This window comes from Rhineura floridana, chromosome 13 (genome assembly GCF_030035675.1).
Source record: "Rhineura floridana isolate rRhiFlo1 chromosome 13, rRhiFlo1.hap2, whole genome shotgun sequence".
NCBI classification, from domain to species: Eukaryota; Metazoa; Chordata; class Lepidosauria; order Squamata; family Rhineuridae; genus Rhineura; species Rhineura floridana.
In genome coordinates, this window is record NC_084492.1 from 27,919,692 (window position 1) to 27,939,942 (window position 20,251).

At 42.2% G+C, this 20,251-nt stretch overlaps 1 pseudogene; it reads right to left on the reverse strand.

The window, feature by feature from the left end:
• Positions 1 to 5,647: 5,647 nt before the first annotated feature.
• LOC133369464 (U6 spliceosomal RNA) lies at positions 5,648 to 5,742 on the reverse strand (annotated as a pseudogene).
• Positions 5,743 to 20,251: the final 14,509 nt, after the last annotated feature.

Here is a 20,251-nt window from a genome sequence, read left to right on the forward strand (position 1 = left end):
TCCACTTTCTCAATGCCATGCATAATTTTATACACTTCTATCATGTCTCCTCTGACCCGCCTTTTCTCTAAACTAAAAAGCCCCAAATGCTGCAACCTTTCCTCGTAAGGGAGTCGCTCCATCCCCTTGATCATTCTGGTTGCCCTCTTCTGAACCTTTTCCAACTCTATAATATCCTTTTTGAGATGAGGCGACCAGAACTGTACACAGTATTCCAAATGCGGCCGCACCATAGATTTATACAACGGCATTATGATATTGGCTGTTTTATTTTCAATACCTTTCCTAATTATCGCTAGCATGGAATTTGCCTTTTTCACAGCTGCCGCACACTGGGTCGACATTTTCATCGTGCTGTCCACTACAACCCCGAGGTCTCTCTCCTGGTTGGTCACCGCCAGTTCAGACCCCATGAGCGTATATGTGAAATTCAGATTTTTTGCTCCAATATGCATAATTTTACACTTGTTTATATTGAATTGCATTTGCCATTTTTCTGCCCATTCACTCAGTTTGGAGAGGTCTTTTTGGAGCTCTTCGCAATCCCTTTTTGTTTTAACAACCCTGAACAATTTAGTGTCATCAGCAAACTTGGCCACTTCACTGCTCACTCCTAATTCTAGGTCATTAATGAACAAGTTGAAAAGTGCAGGTCCCAATACCGATCCTTGAGGGACTCCACTTTCTACAGCCCTCCATTGGGAGAACTGTCCGTTTATTCCTACTCTCTGCTTTCTGCTTCTTAACCAATTTCTTATCCACAAGAGGACCTCTCCTCTTATTCCATGACTGCTAAGCTTCCTCAGAAGCCTTTGGTGAGGTACCTTGTCAAACGCTTTTTGAAAGTCTAAGTACACTATGTCCACTGGATCACCTCTATCTATATGCTTGTTGACACTCTCAAAGAATTCTAATAGGTTACTGAGAGAGGACTTTCCCTTGCAGAAGCCATGCTGGCTCTGCTTCAGCAAGGCTTGTTCTTCTATGTGCTTAGTTAATCTAGCTTTAATAATACTTTCTACCAGTTTTCCAGGGACAGAAGTTAAGCTAACTGGCCTGTAATTTCCGGGATCCCCTCTGGATCCCTTTTTGAAGATTGGCGTTACATTTGCCACTTTCCAGTCCTCAGGCACGGAGGAGGACCTGAGGGACAAGTTACATATTTTAGTTAGCAGATCAGCAATTTCACATTTGAGTTCTTTGAGAACTCTCGGGTGGATGCCATCCGGGCCCGGTGATTTGTCAGTTTTTATATTGTCCATTAAGCTTAGAACTTCCTCTCTTGTTACCACTATTTGTCTCAGTTCCTCAGAATCCCTTCCTGCAAATGTTAGTTCAGGTTCAGGGATCTGCCCTATATCTTCCACTGTGAAGACAGATGCAAAGAATTCATTTAGCTTCTCTGCAATCTCCTTATTGTTCTTTAGTACGCCTTTGACTCCCTTATCATCCAAGGGTCCAATTGTCTCCCTAGATGGTCTCCTGCTTTGAATGTATTTATAGAATTTTTTGTTGTTGGTTTTTATGTTCTTAGCAATGTGCTCCTCAAATTCTTTTTTAGCATCCCTTATTGTCTTCTTGCATTTCTTTTGCCAGAGTTTGTGTTCTTTTTTATTTTCTTCATTTGGACAAGACTTCCATTTTTTGAAGGAAGACTTTTTGCCTCTGAGAGCTTCCTTGACTTTGCTCGTTAACCATGCTGGCATCTTCTTGGCCCTGGCGGTACCTTTTCTGATCTGCGGTATGCACTCCAGTTGAGCTTCTAATATAGTGTTTTTAAACAACTTCCAAGCATTTTCGAGTGATGTGACCCTCTGGACTTTGTTTTTCAGCTTTCTTTTTACCAATCCCCTCATTTTTGTGAAGTTTCCTCTTTTGAAGTCAAATGTGACCGTGTTGGATTTTCTTGGCAATTGGCCAGTTACATGTATGTTTAATGTGGTCACTGCTCCCAATCGGTTCAACAACACTTACATCTCGCACCAGGTCCCGGTCCCCACTGAGGATTAAGTCCAGGGTTGCCATCCCTCTGGTCGGTTCCATGACCAACTGGTCTAGGGAATAGTCATTTAGAATATCTAGAAACTTTGCTTCTTTGTCATGACTGGAACACATATGCAGCCAGTCTATGTCCGGGTAGTTGAAGTCACCCATTACTACCACATTTCCTAGTTTGGATGCTTCCTCAATTTCATATCTCATCTCAAGGTCTCCCTGAGCATTTTGATCAGGGGGACGATAGATCGTTCCCAGTATTAAGTCCCTCCTGGGGCATGGTATCACCACCCACAACGATTCTGTGGAGGAGTCTGCCTCTTTTGGGGTTTCGAGCTTGCTGGATTCAATGCCTTCTTTCACGTATAGAGCGACTCCGCCACCAATACGTCCTTCCCTGTCCTTCCGATATAGTTTATATCCAGGGATAACCGTATCCCACTGGTTTTCTCCATTCCACCAGGTCTCCGTTATGCTCACTATATCAATGCTCTCCTCTAAGACCAAGCACTCCAGTTCTCCCATCTTGGTTCGCAGGCTCCTAGCATTAGCGTACAGGCACTTGTAATAGAATTATTTATTATTAAATTTATGTTATTTATTAAATGTCTACCCCATCCTTCCTCCTGAAGAAGCCCAGGGCAGCAAACAAAATGATTTAACAACAACAAGAGTTAAAAAAAAATTCTAAAAACAGATTAAAAACATTCTAAAAGCAGATAAAATGTTATAAAAACAATTGCAAATAAAAACATTCATCTGTCAGTAACAATCTTCTTCAGCCATCAAATGCTTGGGCAAACAGGACTGTTTTCAAATTCCTCCTAAAAGTCAATAATGTTGGAGACAGACGCACCTCATCAGTGGGGGCCTTCCACAAATGGGAGGGAAGGCCCTGTCATAGGTCAATGCCAACAGGGCAGCCAAGCAGATTTAGGGGGCATGCAGGGGGGGAGAGGAGGAGAAAGTCCCATTATCCCATTATCCCAATTCAAGGGCACATTCCAGCCAGGCAAAAGCACTCAAGGAGGGTGTGGAGCAGAGCTGGTAAGGGGTGTGGCCTGGAGAGGGACATGGCCCCAAGAGAGTCCCAAGGTCCAGATAAAGAGACCTGAGGGGCCACATTCAGCCTCTGGGTCTGAGGTTCCCTACCCCTGGTCGAAGGTGATCACCTTGTGGATGCCCATGAAAGCCCTTTGAAGGAGGTAGTGGTGAGATGCATATGTGATTAAGTGGGGGGCAGGGGAGAGAATCACTTTGCCCCATTCTCTCTACTTCTCTCCTTTGTTGTTGAGACTCAGGCTGTTCCTGGCTTCTTTTCCAGATAAATGGAAAAATCAATGGAGGTTGGTGATGTGCTTCCTACACTTGATTGCCAATAAAGGATATTACTTTCCCTTGATTTGTAATCATGGCAACAAGGTGCCTGAAGACTTGATGTTAAGCTTCTCGCTTTGTTCATGGTTGTGGATGTACTTCATCAATGCAAACAGGCTATGATCATTGTTGGCACTTAATAGCACTGAGGCCACCTCTAAGGGTGAGTCCCTTCATAGGTCTTCATGGGGGAATGTATCTTGTGAGCATCTGCCCAAGAAGCTTCACACACACTGTAACCAGTGGCTGGTCAGATAACTCACCTAGAGTCATAGTTCAGTGGCAGAACATCTGCTAAAATGGACATTTCTTCAAATTGTTAGGGAGGGATTGTCATTTACCATACTGTATCTCACTGCAAAGTGTGGAAGGAAGCCTAACATAGTTTCACACTGGACACACTTCCTAGAAAGAAAGAAAGAAAGAAAGAAAGAAAGAAAGAAAGAAAGAAAGAAAGAAAGAAAGAAAGAAAGAAAGAAAGAAAGAAAGAAAGAAAGAAGTGAACATCCAGGTGGATCCTGGATGTGCTGGCTATTCCTTCCGGAATCAGAATCAGGATTGCTGACATGTTTTCCTCCCTTGTTTTTAATGTGAACTCTAACATGCAAGTGGTACATGGATAATACTACATATCACATAGTTGTCCGAGTCTCTATAAGGCATTACTAGGCAGGGCTACTCAAGTGAAGACACCCCCCACCCAGGAACCCCTTATGTAGGATCAAGGCAGGCACACTACTTGTGTGAGAACTGTCTCTTGGACTGGGACAGGGCAAGTAACCAGGCACTCCTACAAGTAGGCTGGAGAGCAGGTTCGGTCTGTTCATGCCTGTGCGGACAGTGGCACGTCCTTGGTGCCTGAGGTGGAGACACCTCAGCCAGTTCACTTCTGAGCTCTTCCTCTGAACCCTCCCGTGGGGTAGGAGTGCTGTCAACTGTCAACTTTACTTTGTCTGCAGCAGCCTGCACCTCAGGGGCAGGGCTGTCACTTGACAGACTACTGAGATCTTCACCTGCATTGTTGCCCCCGCTTTGAAGACCATTGGGCCCTTGCCCTGGATCCCAGTCCTCCTCTTCGTCAGAGTCACTCTGCCAAGAGTTCTCCACAGGGCTTATGTTAGTGGATCAAAAAATGCTGAACACCAGGGAAGGGGAATGTGTGGTCCTTCAGATGTTGTTGGGATACAACTCCCATGAATCCTACCCATTAGCTTACTTGCAGGAGCTGGTACGAGCTGCAGTCAAAGATCTAGAGGGCCACAGGTTCCTCATCCTTACTAAAGACCACTGGTCTATTTTCTGGTACTATCTACAACTATTATGTCATGTGTGAATGTATATTGAGGAATCCTGTAACTTTCCCACTGGGTAACAACAATAACATTATCTATGATATCAGTGCAGCATCCTCCCATGCTGCATGGGAGCATTCTCCCACCCTGGACTCATTCTGGATGGAAGAGCCGGATATACATTTAATAAATGAATTAATAATATATTGTACCTACTTTGGCAAGGTCCCATTTAACACTAGCTTTGAAAGCAACCTAAATCAGCGCAAGAGAACTGAATGACGCCATTTATTTTTACACCACCATGTCAGTCTGTGTACAAACGATGAATGTTTTGAACTAGTGGTATCTATCAAGTCTCCTTGGAAATCACTGGGTGGCGGGGATGAATATAGTTCCTTTTTCACCAACTCTTGATATATTTCACTTATTTGATGTCTTCCGTTTCATGTTACTCCTTTAATAAATATCCCTTTGCAGCACAGGAAAGGGCTTACCCCATGTCAATGAAGTCTCAGAGACTTGATAATCTTGGCTGGTATTTGAAATGGGGTTCTTGTGAAGACCAAAAAGATTGGCAGTGGCTATAGCTCATTATTCTGTCAAGGCATTGACATAGAGATCTATGTGAAGTGATCTGTGATTACTTGGTATCGATTAGAACTCTGCTGAGAAGGAATGGCTGCCTCCGTGAGATAGTCCCTCCCTGAATGAGTCACGCTTCCTCTTCAAGATGCTCTGCAATACAGTTTTGTTCAACAGTACCACTGGTGACCTAGATCAGCCTTTGCCAAACTGATGCCCTCCAGATGTTTTGATTGAGGGAGTTTATTTCTATGCCTCCTTTCCACAGCAAGCTGTGTCCAAAGCGGCTTACAAGAAATATTCAAAATACAAAGCATAGAACATAACAATACATTCACACAACACAAAAAGCAACAATTTAACAACAAACAAAATAGATTGACTATTTAAAGAAATTTTTAAAAATGGAATGTCTCATGAAGTTGCTTGTCATCCTTGCACAGCGGCCATGCTAATCTTCTCAGAGTATCAGAGGGGTATATGAATGGTATGCGAGAATAGACTTGCATGAGTAGGGGAGAGAAGTCAGTTTACAAAACCCAACCATAAATTCAAACAGAGCAAAGCCCAACAATTTAGCAAACCAAATAAATTTAATATTACCAAAGAATAATCTAGATTTATTTATTTATTATTTGATTTATACCCGGCCCTTCTTTCCAGCAGGAGCCCAGGGTGGCAAACAAAAGCACTAAAAACACTTTAAAACATCATAAAAACAGACTTTAAAATATATTAAAACAAAACATCTTTAAAAACATTTTTTAAACAAAAGCTTTAAAAATGTATTTTTTAAAAAACAAAGGTTTAAAAACATATTTTTTTAAAAAAAGAAGGTTTAAAAACATATTAAAAAGCAATTCCAACACAGACGCAGACTGGGATAAGGTCTCTACTTAAAAGGCTTGTTGAAAGAGGAAGGTTTTCTGTAGGTGCCAAAAAGATAACAGAGATGACTCCTGTCTAATATTTAAGGGGAGGGAATTCCAAAGGGTAGGTGCCACAACACTAAAGGTCTGTTTCCTATGTTGTGCAGAACAGACCTCCTGATAAGATGGTATCTGCAGGAGGCCCTCACCTGCAGAGCGCAGTGATTGATGAGTGATCGATTTAAATACCTAAGTACAAAGCAAAAAAGAAAACCAACAGACAGTAGAGCTCCAGGTACAGTGGCTGCTGGTACCCACCAGACCTGCAATGGGAGGGCTGCAATTGGAGTGTGGCCAACAAGGTCATGGGGGAGTGGCCAAGTTTTGGTTTTCTTCCCATTCTCCTCCTTTGCAAACATACTGTGAATACTTAGGGATGCCAATTTTGCATATATCACCTAACTAAATGGTAAGGGGTCTTAGGCTGTGTACACACCATATATTTAAAGTGCATTATTTATCCCAAAGAATCCTGGGGATGGCAGTTTACCCCTCAAAGAGCTAAAATTGTCAGCAAAAACTACAGTTCCCAGAATTCTTTGTGGAAAATAGTGTGCTTTAAATGTATGCTGTGTATGCAGCCTTACTTTGATTCAGAAGGGATTCCAGCTGCTGTCACAGCAGTATCATGGATAATGCTTATTGCCTAAAGAGCTCCAGAGTTAATTTTTTTAAAAAAATTAAACCAATCCTGTAAACTGTAAGTTCCAATCGCTCAGAGAAAAAAAGGTAGCAGGTGGGGAAAAACAAGAAGCCAAAATGTTAGAAAAAACGAGCCTTTCACACCATATTATCAGTTCTGAATACTGTATGAGGATGTTCTACAAGTTTCTTCAGTATTCCACTGATGTGGGGACTCACGACATTCACACAAAGTACATTTAAGTCTCTTGGTTTTAATAAAAGCAGGATTTGCTCAACCCAAAATTCCTTCTCCTTTTGATCAACCACGTTTGCACGTGTTTCATCTCTCCACTCAAAGTGAAATTGGTGCTGGAAGTGTGCAACAACCCCACACATGCCCTGCTAATTGGATTACCAAGGCCAGGATATCTGTGTTATCAGCTACCCTCCTGCTCTCTTCTCCTTCAGCCCCCATCATGAAAGACACAGTCCTGAGTTCAGAAAGAAAATAAACATCATTTTAGAAGAGGTATTTCCCACCTTCTCTCACACTCTGGAAGGAATGCAAAAACCAAACAGCACAGAATATATATCTATATGTTATCTATATCTGTCTGTCTGTCTGTCTATCCATTATATACTTGCATTATTTATTTTAGGAATGTATATGCCACATCTTCAATGCCAAAATGTAAAAACAGCACTCAGAATAGGATATTGAAAAACAATCAAGTGAAAAAAACAACACAGTGATTCTCATAGGGACAGAGGAGAAAATTAGTTGGTCTGCATTTTAAAACAAGCTGACTGAATTTGCTGGTCCTGAACTTATATGTGGCATGCAGCTATCAACTGGATTTCTCTGAATTTTGCTATCCACTTTTGTTTCAAAGAATGCACCCTGAAATGCATGCACGATTCTTTTTTGGGGGGAGGAATGGGAAGATTAATGTTTTGAAAAGCATAGAAATCTGTATATAGAAGAAGAATGTATACAATAAGTACGCATAGAATCTAAATGTGATTTTTGTAAAAAAAAAAAAAAAGCCGCAAGAACAAGAATGGGATAGATCTATGATTGATCACATGTGGAATTAACATGAGACAAAGACGGACTGATCATCTCTAGATTCTTCCACCTACAATCTAGGAACCATTTATCCATGTGACCTACTGCTTCCGTAGAGCAGCCTTCAGATTAGTCTCTAGCAATAAAACCTTCTGAGGACTCTTCAGTTTGATGTGGAGAATAATCTGTTCCTTCCAATAAAAAGAAAAAGGGAAAGGGAAAAAAACAGTACATTTTCTTTGTATCCCTGCAGCCACATGTAGCCAATAACTCCCATCACAGCATAGAGGTTGATATTGCACAAACTCTCTTGATACGTACAAAATTAACACAGGTCACACTTCACTCCATATGGCAACTTACTGTGCCAAGACAACTCAAGTTGCTTTCTAATAGGTGGAAAGTTGCTAATAAATATCTTCCCTCCCCCCTTCATTTTTCTTTCCTGTCGTGCATAGGAGATTTGACAGCTGCGTCTTCTTCTGCCAAGTTACTTCAGTGGTTTTCCACTTTTTGTTTGTTTGTTGTGGATGCATGTGACATTAGTTTAAGTTGACCTAGAAAGAAATTAGAGATAGCTGACTCCAGGCTGAGTAGATGAATCATTCGTTTTGTGTCCTTATACGCCCATCTGAAAATTCTTAAGATGAGGAAACAACATCAAGCCAACAATCACTTAAACAGGAATGAGGTGCCAAACTAGAACTGTTGGTGAAGTTCTCCTGAGCCAGGCTCAGAAATGAACTTCAGGGGCTCATAGAATATGCTTCCAAATGGGAGGTGAGATCTTCAAGCCCCCAAATTCTTCTCAGGTTCAGAATTTGATCTAAGACAAAGAAGAATTCCTGGCTTCCCCCCTATCCCTATCACCCTCTAAAATGTCACTTGTCCTTCCTTCCCCTTTACAGAGTCAAGTTCCCTGAGACTCAAGCTACCCTTTCTGGGGTGGGTGGGGGTTATTGTGTGGGAAAATGCAGCCAAGTGGCTTTCAGAGTAGATTTCTCACTACTCAAAAGAAGCCCCCTGTTTTTTCTCCCATGGGTGGGGAAGTAATTAATCACCTCTTCCCCATAGCACTGCTGCTGCGACTGATGTGAAGACTAGAAGGATATCTTGCTACACAAACCAGCCTTTGCATGGGTGAGCAGTACTGGAGGCAAAGCTAGGCATGCCAGTTGAGGGAAAATGATAATGATGATAATAATAACAACAGGTGGTGTTCCCCACTTGTCCTACTCAGAGTAGACCCATTGAAGTTAATGGACATGACTAGTTTAGGTTCATTAATGTCAGTGGTTCTGCTCTGAGTAGGACTTCGTTGAATACCACCAAATGACAACAGTAATAATGTGCTTTATTGTGTATATCAAATGCATAATAAAATATTGTAAATAGCATTATGAACATCACATCATATGCCCACTGAGAGGTATAGAAATGCCAAGCCTATTGACTTTCCTGAGTTTGGACAACCTGTTTTGCAGGGAGGTTCCCTGGTTCTCCCTCTGTTCTTCTGCATTTCTTGGCTGACAGCTAGATGGCACTCATTTTATCACAGAACCGAAGATTTTATGGTGTTGCTTTGCATGAGCCTCTTACAGTGCAATCCAAGACACATCTACTCAGAGCCCCATTCAATTCAGTGGGGCTCATTCTCAGGTAAAGAGTGGGTACTAGATTACAACCTTAAAGCACAATCCGGTACATGTCTGCTCAGGCAGGGCTTACTTCCAGGAAACCAGGTATACAATTGCAGCCTTACAGTGCAGTCTTATCCATGTCTGCTCACACATAAATCCTGTTTTTCATGCAGCTTACTTCCAGGTAAGTGGATATGTGACTGCAGCCTAGCAGGGCCTTCTTTTTTAGGCTGTAAGGGGGAATACAACTTCTTTTAAAAACCCACAGAAAAATAAACCACAAAGAGTAGATTGCTTAGCCTTTGCATCTTTTCTTTCCCTCCTATCCTAATTGCTCCCTTATGCCATCTGCTCTGCTCCTCACACTCACATCATAAGCGTGTAAGAGCCCTCTTGGATCAGACCAGAGGACCATCTAGTCCGATATCCTGTTCTCACAGTGGCCAAGCAAATGCCTACGGGAAGCCCACAAGCAAGACATGAGTGCAAGAGGCCTCTCCCCTCATGATACCCAGCAAGCAGCGCATGCTGCCCCTAATACTGGAGGTAATATATAGCCATCATAAAACCATTGATAGCTGAATCCTCCATGAATTTGGCTCAGCCCTTTTAAAACCTATCCGTATCGGTGGCCATCACTGAGCTTAGCAGTAGCGAATTTCCCAGTTAGACTACCCAGCAGTGTGTGAAAAAATACACCCTTTTGTATGTCCTGGATCTCCAAGGTTGCATTGGATGACCCAGGTTCTAGTGTTGTGAGAGAGGGGCACCATCTGGCTTCTCCCAAAGAATCCTGGGAACTGTAGCTTATTAAGGGTACTGAGAGTTGTTAGGAGACCCCTATTCCCTTCACAGAGCTACAATCCCCAGATTTCCCTGGAAAGAGGGGTTGATAGTTCAACTCCCTCTGGGAACTGTAGCTTTGTGAAAGGTACAGAGGTCTCCTAACACCTCTCAGCACTCTGAATAAGCTACAGTTCCTGGGATTCTTTGGGGGAAGCCATGACTGTTTGAAGTGGCATGATAATGCTTAAAATGTACAGCACAGATGGGGCCAGAGGGAAAAAAACCTCTTCTCTATATCTACTTTCACCACACTATGCATAATATTATACACCTGTTATCATGTTTCCTGTTACATGTCTTCTCCTCCAAAACTAAACACCCCCAAATACTGTAAGTGTTTCTCATAGGGAAGTTGCTCCAGGCCCCTAATAAATTTGCCAATATATTATTTTACAATACTGCTTCCACTAAGGCGTTCAGTTACATTTTTGTGTGTGTCTGTGTGTTTTAAAACAACTTCTTTATGAGATCTATAAACAGGTCCGCATATGTGTAATGTTTGTGGACATGCCGTGCACTTAATACTCAGATCCTATGCTCACCTTTGCTCTCAATATAGGAGGGCACAAGTCCTTCCCCCATCTCTACCTATGAACAGAAGAATCCAGAGCCTTTAAAAGTTCACTGTATGAAAGCAGGTGCATGCCAATTTTTCTTCACTGCCTCAGGCTGGCACTGCAGTAATATCTTTGGTTTCCCCAGTCTTATATTAAAGGAAGCAGAAGATACTGAGAAAAATTGTACACAATAAACTTTATCTCAAGCCATGTGCAGCAGTGGAAAACACCTAGGTTATAGGTGAGGGTGTTACTTTTCTTTTCTTTGGCTGGATTTACCAACTTTTCTGAATTGACAGGGTGCTTTCCTAATAAATTGCCCAAAGGGGTGTACACAATTAAAACTTTTTGAAGAACAGGTTTTGAAATATTTCACCAGGCAAAACACTGGGGGCTTGTTTGTTGGTTTTGAAATGAAAGAGAATGCGCTCCCTATAAAGCCATGCAAATAAATCAATTGGGGCTCATTACATGTTACACACAGATTTGTGTAAGGTAGACCTTCCACCTAGGAAGGAAGAAAGAAAACCTCTTCGTAAGTGGTAGGTTTGGAGAAGAGAAGCAAGAACACGGGAGTGGAGTGGTGGGAGGCCTTTCACTCTTTTCCTACCTGATCAATGCTTAAATTACCAGGAGGGGATTCTGCAACCCCCTTAGCTACTGTTTTTAGAATGCTATGGGAGGTGTGATGTGTATAACCCCCCATTGGCACTATGCATGTAAAGCAGTATTATACTACTTTAAACAGTCATGGCTTCCCCCCAAAGCATCTTGGGAACTGGAGTTTCCTAAGGGTGCTGATAGGAGAGCCTTCTTCCCTTCACAGAGTTGCAATTCCTAGAGTTCCCTGGGAAGAAGGAGAGGTTGTTAAACCACTTTGGGAATTGCAGCTCTGTGAGGGGAGTGTTGTCCGCTTTTGCATTTGGCCACCCTTTGTTTTTGTGTTTTTAACTCACAGGGGGGCCACACTTCTTCTCCCTGTGTGGCCCACAGTACCTCCGTTTCATCACCAGCATTGCCAATGCTGTGACAAGAAACAGAAGAGCAGGCAGGGGGAAAAATGGAAAAGAGCTAGCAGTAAGTGACCCAGCCAGTGTTGCCAATGCAGTGTAGTGGTTAGACTAGTGCAGCCTTTCCCAACTAGTGGGCCACCAGATGTTGTTGTACCACAACTCCCATCAGCCTCAGCCAGCATTGCTAATGGTCAGGAAAGATGGGAATTGTGGTCCAACAACATCTGGTGGCCCACTAGTTGGGAAAGGCTGGACTAGAGTCTGGGAGACTTCAGTTCAAATCCCTACTCAGCCTCAGTCATGATGCTCACCTTGTGCCAGGTGCCTTCTCTCAACCTCATCTATCTCACAGGGTTGTTGTGAGAATAAAATGAAGGAAGAGAGAGCCATGTAGGACACCTTGAGCTCCTTGCAGGAAAGGCAGGATATACATGTAACCAATACATTAAGTAAAACCATCAATTACTCTATTGTAGACTTCAGATTTAAATATTTCTCAACAACACCCTGCCCCTGGTCAAAATGAATTTCTTCCCTTAGCCTGAGATGAAAGAAATCTCCAACTCATCTAAATGCTGGAGCTTTTAAAACTGAATGGGTTGTATCCAAGTAAATGTATCCCATTGTATCCAATGGGTCAGAGTAGACCCATTGAAATGAATGCCCTCAAGTTAGTTGTGCCCATTAATTTCATTGGGTCTACTCTGAGTAGGACTAGCATTGGATACCACTCAAAATGTTTTACTTGATGAGCATCCAACAAATGAGACCTGATGACATGTGTGCAGAGGGAACAGAGTTACAAGTAGGGTTGCCAAGCTCAGAGCCTGAGAATGATTCTGTATCTTTAACAGAAGAGAAAATTCAACCAAGTGCAGGTTTTCTTGCAACACTGTAACGGGAAAAACCACAAGGTGGAATTCTCCCTCCCCCCTGCACAACTTTTAAAGATACAGAAGACCTCTTGGAAGCTGGGCCTGGCAACCCTACTTGGGAAGGGAGAATTCCACCTTGTGGTTTTTCCTATTACAATGTTGCAAGAAAACTGCACTTGATTGAATTTTCTCTTCTCTTAAAGATACATAATCATTCTCAGGCCCTGAGCCTGGGAACCCTAGTTACAAGAGAGGTTACAGAAGTGACAAACTTTCAAATGTGCTGAAGTAGTTCTGTAGAGTTACTCACAGGTGACTGGAATTCAATTGACTAAGTGGTTTCTCCAAGCACAGCACCTGTCATATCTTGTCTTCTTTTCATAACTTCAAAGATATGAAAGTTATGCAACCAAACCTAGGAAGGGGTCAGAAGCCATCAGCTTCTTTGATTGATGCTTTGTCACATTTTGGCTCATTATTGTGCCAGGAATTTCTTCTGTTCAATCAGAGGACATTGGAGCAGCTCTAAACAGGATGCATAACTGTTGCATAGGGATGGAGGCAGTAGTGTTGTGGCAAATTAAGAAGTGCAAGGTCCCTTCATGATAGCCACAGCCACACACCCAACAGACATGACCCTTTCTAAGATTATACAACCTGATCCTAAACTCTGGTGTTGGCTGCATCACACACATGTTCTTAGGCATATTCATTTGCATTTCATCTTATCATGTATAAAACATATATATCCAGCACCATTAAAAGCTGAAACACCATCACACACACACTCTTTCTCTCCTCCCCTTGAACATATTTTTTATCTTTTCCTCCCCCCCTCTTGCCTTTCAGCTGGAACAAAACTACACATCCCACCCACCCCGTTTTTGCTACTGGGTTGAGAATGAAATCTTTTTAAACATCTTATTCCACAGCAACAGATGTCCTAGGACCCAATCAGGATGAAAGCCAAAGAGTCTTCTCAGTGGCTGACTCATCTCATTGGTTCCAATCAGCAGGAAAGGACAAGGAAGCATGTTAGAAGACTCTTCTCAGCGGCTAACACACTCCCATGTCAGACTGATTGGCTCATGGGATGCTGGTGACATAGGAATCCTGTTGGGACCCTGCTCACACAAAAGTAAGGGGTCTAAGACACCCCCCCCGAGACCCTGGATGACTATACCCCTGGACACAGAAAAAAATGATTCAGTCTGTATTTAAAGTCAAATTTATCTCATTCACATTGTCTGAAGCAATATACAATTTAAAACACAGCCATCCTTCAAAATTTGCATTCTCTGAGTTCTGCAGTGCAGTTCTCCAGCCAAGTAATGTATAAAAAATGCATATACTAGAGTAAGATATGCCTAAAAACATGTATATTAGTGAAAATTACATACAAAAATGAATTATTGGAGGGGGGAATTGCTTGCAAAAATGTGTATATTAAGAGGAATTCTCACTAAAATACTGAAGAATTTTCATGACTTAATTTTTTCAAAAAGTTGCAAACTGATGTGGAATTTTGGAGAACTAGACTTTAGATTGGAAAAATGAGACACTGAGAGAAACCAAAATGGACAGATTTGCCCATCCCTACTCATGCACAATTTAAATTGGGTGGGGAAGCCTTTTTAGCCCAAGAGCCACATTCCCTTGTAGCTAACCTTCCAGGGGCCAGATGCCTATGGTGGTGGTGGTGGGGAAGAGAGGCAAAAGGGGGCAGAGCTTAGGATGTGACTCTTACATTATACAGCAGCTACATTTTGGCCATGCACACGTCAGAGGTTTCAACTAGGGATGGGTAAGAAATTCAATTCAGGTTGCATCTGAAGCCAAATCTATCCAACTCGCACTTTCCGAAACAAGATGAGGACCGAAACTCAGCCATCCATTGAAATTCACACTTGTCCAAATTTTGCAATGCAGCTCTGCAACCAAAGGATGTTTACAGAAATGTATATATTAGTGGAAACTGTGCTTAAAAAAAAAAGAATTTCAGTGAAAATAACATACCAAAATGCATTATATGATGAGAAATGGCTTGCAAAATGTGTACTGAGTCAAAACTATAGACAAAAAAAGGTGCTTATTAGGAGAAATCCACACTAAAATGCTGAAGAATTGTCATGAGAACTTTTCCTTTAAAAAAACCCTGCAAATTGCTGCAGGAATGTGGAGAACTGAAGACTGCAAAACTGGGAGAACTGAAACTGACAGGTTTTCCCATTCCTACTCAACACCTGTACCTCTCTGTACAGGCAAGCAAGAGGCATTATCATAGTTCCAAAACACATCCCAGCCAGACAAAAGCACTTGTGGAAAGCTCAGAGCAGGATAGCTCAGGAGGGTGTCCTAGGGAGAGGGGGTGTGGCCTGATGAGAGGCCAGGTGGAGCTTTGAGGGCTGGGTAGAGAGAGGCCTGAAGGGCTGCATTTGGCCCCTGGGCCTGAGGCTACCTATGCCTGGTCAGAGCTTGGAAAAGTTACTTTTTTGAACTACAACTCCAATCAGCCCAATCCAATGGCCATGTTGGCTGGGGCTGATGGGAGGTGTAGTTTAAAAAAGTAACTTTTCCAAGCTCTTCTCCTGGTATAATTGAACCCCTCACAGAAATCCAATCATGTCTGAAAGCTATCCTAGGGAGTGTTCTCCCAGAGTAGTTAGTTTAGCTCTCAGCTCTAGACATTGTTACTTCAGAAGTCTTTCCCAGGTGAATGGCATCTTCTGATGGACTAATATTACTGTGAGCTGGCTGTTTTTATTTAGTCTGGTTTTTTTCCCCTGTGTCTAGGTTGCTGTTTCCATGTATTTCATTTTAATCCGTGTTTTATTAGCTTTTGCTTTTATTCTTTATGAGCCTGTTATATTTTATTGCCTTTTCAAAAAAAAAAAAAGTCTGTTTTTACCTTTTCTACATTGCTTAGAATATTCGTTTAGAATAAGCTCATAAATACATAAAAGAAATGGGACAGGAAAATGGGCATTGGTGATTATTATTGTTCAGCAGCAGTAACCTCTAAAAAAGTTGGCATTTGACCATATTCCTGTTGATTTGTTGAGCATTCTGTGTTCCAAGCCCATTTTAAGTAGCACTGCAACCTTTGAATGATTAACCAATTGATTTGGCTTATAACCGATTCTTCTATTAAGGGATCCCAAAAGCTGTTTCAGGCTAACTCTGGGATTTGTTTTTATTCTTTGCTTTCCCTTTCAAAGTCATCATACACTTTTCTGAATTTTGCAGTACAGTTCTCCAGCCAAGCAAGGTGTACAAAAATGCACATATTAGGGTAAAGGGGGCATATGTACAAATTTATTTGTGAAAATGGCATACAAACATACATTATATTAGGGGGAAATGCTTGCAAAAGTGTGTGTGAAAGCTACATACAAAAATATGTTTATTAGGAGACATTCACACAGGCAGAACTATCCAACTGCCGGGCAGCTGGTGGAGAGGAGGGCGGTGGCGGAGCACCTGGTAGAAAGCTCTACGGGATCCTCCTCTCGCTTGACAGCCGCTGGCCTGTCTAAACACTGGCTCCATTGGGAGCCATGTGCATGAGCTGCCCAGAAAGCACTGACTCCAGCCAACAGGCCTCCTGGGGAGTAAGAGCTCCCTGTAGGCCACAATGGGATTAAAAAAAAATACTCCGCCAGCCTTTTGGCCAGCACTTTGAAGGTGGATTGGTACCCAGGGGAGGCATCTGAATGTAAGAAGGATCTTGCTTAAGTCACCCTTGTGGATCCACCCCTGCCACACCTCTGGGACACCCCATTTTGCGGCCTTATGTCGGCTTCTGCCAGGCCTCCATCTGCCAGGCTGGCATTACCTGGGGGAATCCCTCCTGGCACCAATAGATTCCTGGCAAAGCCACATCACCACAGTGTAGGGTTGCCAGGTCAGAAGCATCCCAAACCTTGAGATTTCAGGGGTGGGCCTTAGTGATGTAATGGGGGTTGATGCTAGTGATGTCATTAAGCATGGCACATTAAGCATCAATCACAGTTGCTTGGAGCATACCACTCAAACAAAAAAAATATCTCTGATCGGAAATTAAGATTGACAGTTTCGTCCATTTGTATAAGTCAGAACCACCCTTGGATACAGGGTTGGCTGAAAACTTTTTGCAGCCTGAGATTTTGTAGTAAATGACACTCTCTGCCCCCTCCCAAAGCTTCTATCTGTCTGTGTATTATCCAAAAGCTAGTCAAGTAAATTTGTCACCTGAGGCAGAATATACCACAGGCACCTCTCTTCCTGGCAGTAAAAATCCAATAGTCCTAAATTAGACAATTAGTTGTCCTTTCATGATGTCCTAAATCAGCTGCCTGAGGTAGACACCTTACTTTGCCCAATAGTAGGGCCAGCTCTGCATGAAACTGCTTTTATAGTTCATTGGATCTTGGCTGGCATATTACGTTTTGCTCATAATTTCTATTATGCCAATTCTGAATTTATTTATTTTTATTTGTAAAGGTGTTGCTTGAAAGGGTCATGAACTGCCATGGCTAGAACCAAGAACAGGGGAACAGAGCTGTGATTTGTTTCTATGTTTCAGAGTCATCCCAATTAGCTAGTTTGGGAATGACATAATTAATTAATTTATGTAATGTTTGTCGATTAAACAAAACAATGATAGTGAATACCACATCTATTCGTTTATGCAATTTCTGCTCCTGGCCTTGGACAAACATGCAAATTGTAGGAATTTCCACTCCCATTTCCATTTCCATCAGAAATCTCTGACATCCCTACCAGTGGCTGATGGGAGTTGGAGTTCAACAGCATCTGGAGGGCACCATGTTGGCTATCCCTGCTATAGTACAATTTACCAACTAAAATGTGTGTTGCAACATGTCAGTATATATTGCCTACTTCCATTGGCAAGCTATGATGTGGATCAGGACTGGGAAAATATAGAGCGTGATGATGTCAAAGTATGCTTGGTGGAATTGGATGGGGAGGGTGTGATGTTCCTATATTAATGTATATATAGTAAGTGCTGTTTATATAGAAGACATATGGTAAGTGGAATGAAAGAGGAGAGGGGAGTAAATGAGCAGTACAATGCTGGATGATTGGCTGAGTGTTTGGATGGCTGAGAGTATAAATGGAAGGATGACCGTTGAATCTGGGTGGACGTGAGTGGGTTGTTTTGGTGGAGTTTGGAGGTGGGTGTGAGTTGGTGTATGTCAGGAGAGTGTGGAGAAAGAGGGAGGTGGAGTTCAGATTAGTAATAAGTCAAATATCACAGTAATAGATGAAACCATAAGCTTGTAGATCATTATCAAAGTTATCTTGTTATTAATGTTATTTAATAAATACTATTTTGGTTTACCAAAGGCCTGATCCTTGGCTGGGGTTTCACAGACCAGAAGGGAGGGTAAGGTAATAACCAAGGCTGAAGGGAAACAGTAACAAATGGTGGCAGCGGTGAAGAGGAGAAGATAACATTATAAGTATCCAGAGCAACCCCGAGTTATGAGTTATCTGCATTGATACAAGGGGGTTGGGAACAGCATAGGCACGCAGTCACGAATGTAACCAGATAGAGAGACTCAGGCAAGGTCTCTGGGAACATTGGTTGTAGAACGTGACTGGTGGTGCTGCCTAGCAGGGGGATCTATTGAGATCTGTGCTAGAGCGGAGAGAGAAACCATAAAAAAGGACAGTCCGGACTGGTGGAGTCCCTGGTGGTGCCTAGTGAAAGGCAGTAGCCATGAGCAGGTAGGAACCTGACAGGGAGAGCCAGGGAAGGGCATCACAGAGGGGTATATGCATAGCTGCCATTTTTAGCCTATTGTTAAAAATAGCCGCATGTTGACAATGGCACTTAAAAGTACCTAACCAGATACCTTGTGCCTTGTGATAGATTAGCTCCTTTTGGCTCTTGACAAATTTGCCTGGCCAAAGGGGGAGCTTGTTCCCAAATTGGGAAGAACCTTGGCCTATTTCCAAGCAAAGCCAAATTTGAATTGGCACTGCCTCCTAATTAACCCATTCATTTTCTATGGGAAACATGTAATGGCAAAGTGGTTCAAAATCTCTAGCACTCTGACTTCCTAGGGATTTTTTTTTTTAAAAAGGCATATTTTAGTGACTGGAGTTTCTAGCACTTGTATTACACCATTTGTAGTATCCAACATAAAAACAAAGATTGCACAGTAAACACTGGATTGTATGCATTTTATGGAGGAACTCCAACAACTGTCCGTTAGGTAGCAGATGTGACAACTAGTCAACCATCTTGTTTTTGCTATTCTTGGATAAAGGAAGTATTCTAGGTGGAAAGTCTAAACAAGCAGAAATTTATGAGAATGACTTGGCACAAAGCTCTGCTTTGTGGTACCCAACCAGAGAAGGTTTCAGAGGTCCTGATAGCTGATCCTGACAAGTAGAAACAGGGTTGGTGTCAAAGGTAGGCACTGTTTGGTATTGGCTGGGAGCTATATCTCACTAGAGGCCCCACTGATAATCCTTGTAGCCTCCTGTCTCTGATCCTCTTGCATTTACTGCCTATTCACTCACCTTCTCTGAGTGAGTGAGCAGCTAAAGGAGTGAGGAGCCCAGTACTCTCTCCATGCCTTCTTTTTGAGAGGTGGATCTCTTTGGGATGTGGTGCTAATTGGGTTTAAAGGGAGAAGCAAGCCCAAGTGGACAGGCCCACCATTAATCAAAGTGAGGCAGCCGCTAAGGATGGGCAAGACTGTTGATTTTGGTTTCTCTCAGTTTCTCATTTTTCCAATCTTAAATTGAGTTCTCCACATTTCCACATCAGTTTGCTTTTAAAAAAAATCTTCATAAATATTCATCAGAATTTTAGTATGATTTCGTCCCTAATTGTATGCAATTTTGCCTATCATACATGTTTTTGCAAAGCTACTTCCCCCTGTATAATGCAATATTATATGTTATTTTCATCAATACATGCATTTTATGCTCACTTTACCTTAGTATATGCCCTTTTGTATCCATTACTTTGTCAGAGAACTGCATTGTAATATTAACAGAAGTGGGAATTTTGAAAGATGGCTGTGTTTCAGTGTGTGTACTGTTTTAGAAAATGTGAATTAGGTGGGTTCACCTTGAAATGCAAACTGAATTTAATTTCTCCCTCAGCCCTAGAAGCTGCCTGAGGCAGCTGATGTTGGGTGTCCTGAAAGGGCAGGAAATGGTTATTTATTTAATTATTATTATTATTTTACTCTCAGGGAGATGTACTTGTGAGATTTTCTGTCTCAGGTGCCAAAACAACTTGACAACCCATAGGTATTATGTGCTTTGACTTGGAGGGTGTGTGTGTAGCATTTGCTATTCTGCTTCAGGCAGTGAAAAGTCTTGGAGCGGTGGTGAGGAGGAAGAGGGTCCTCTAACAGCAGCAAAGCCTGGAACCAGTACTGAGTACTGGTTTGGAGAAATGCTGTATCTCAGTGGTACAGCATC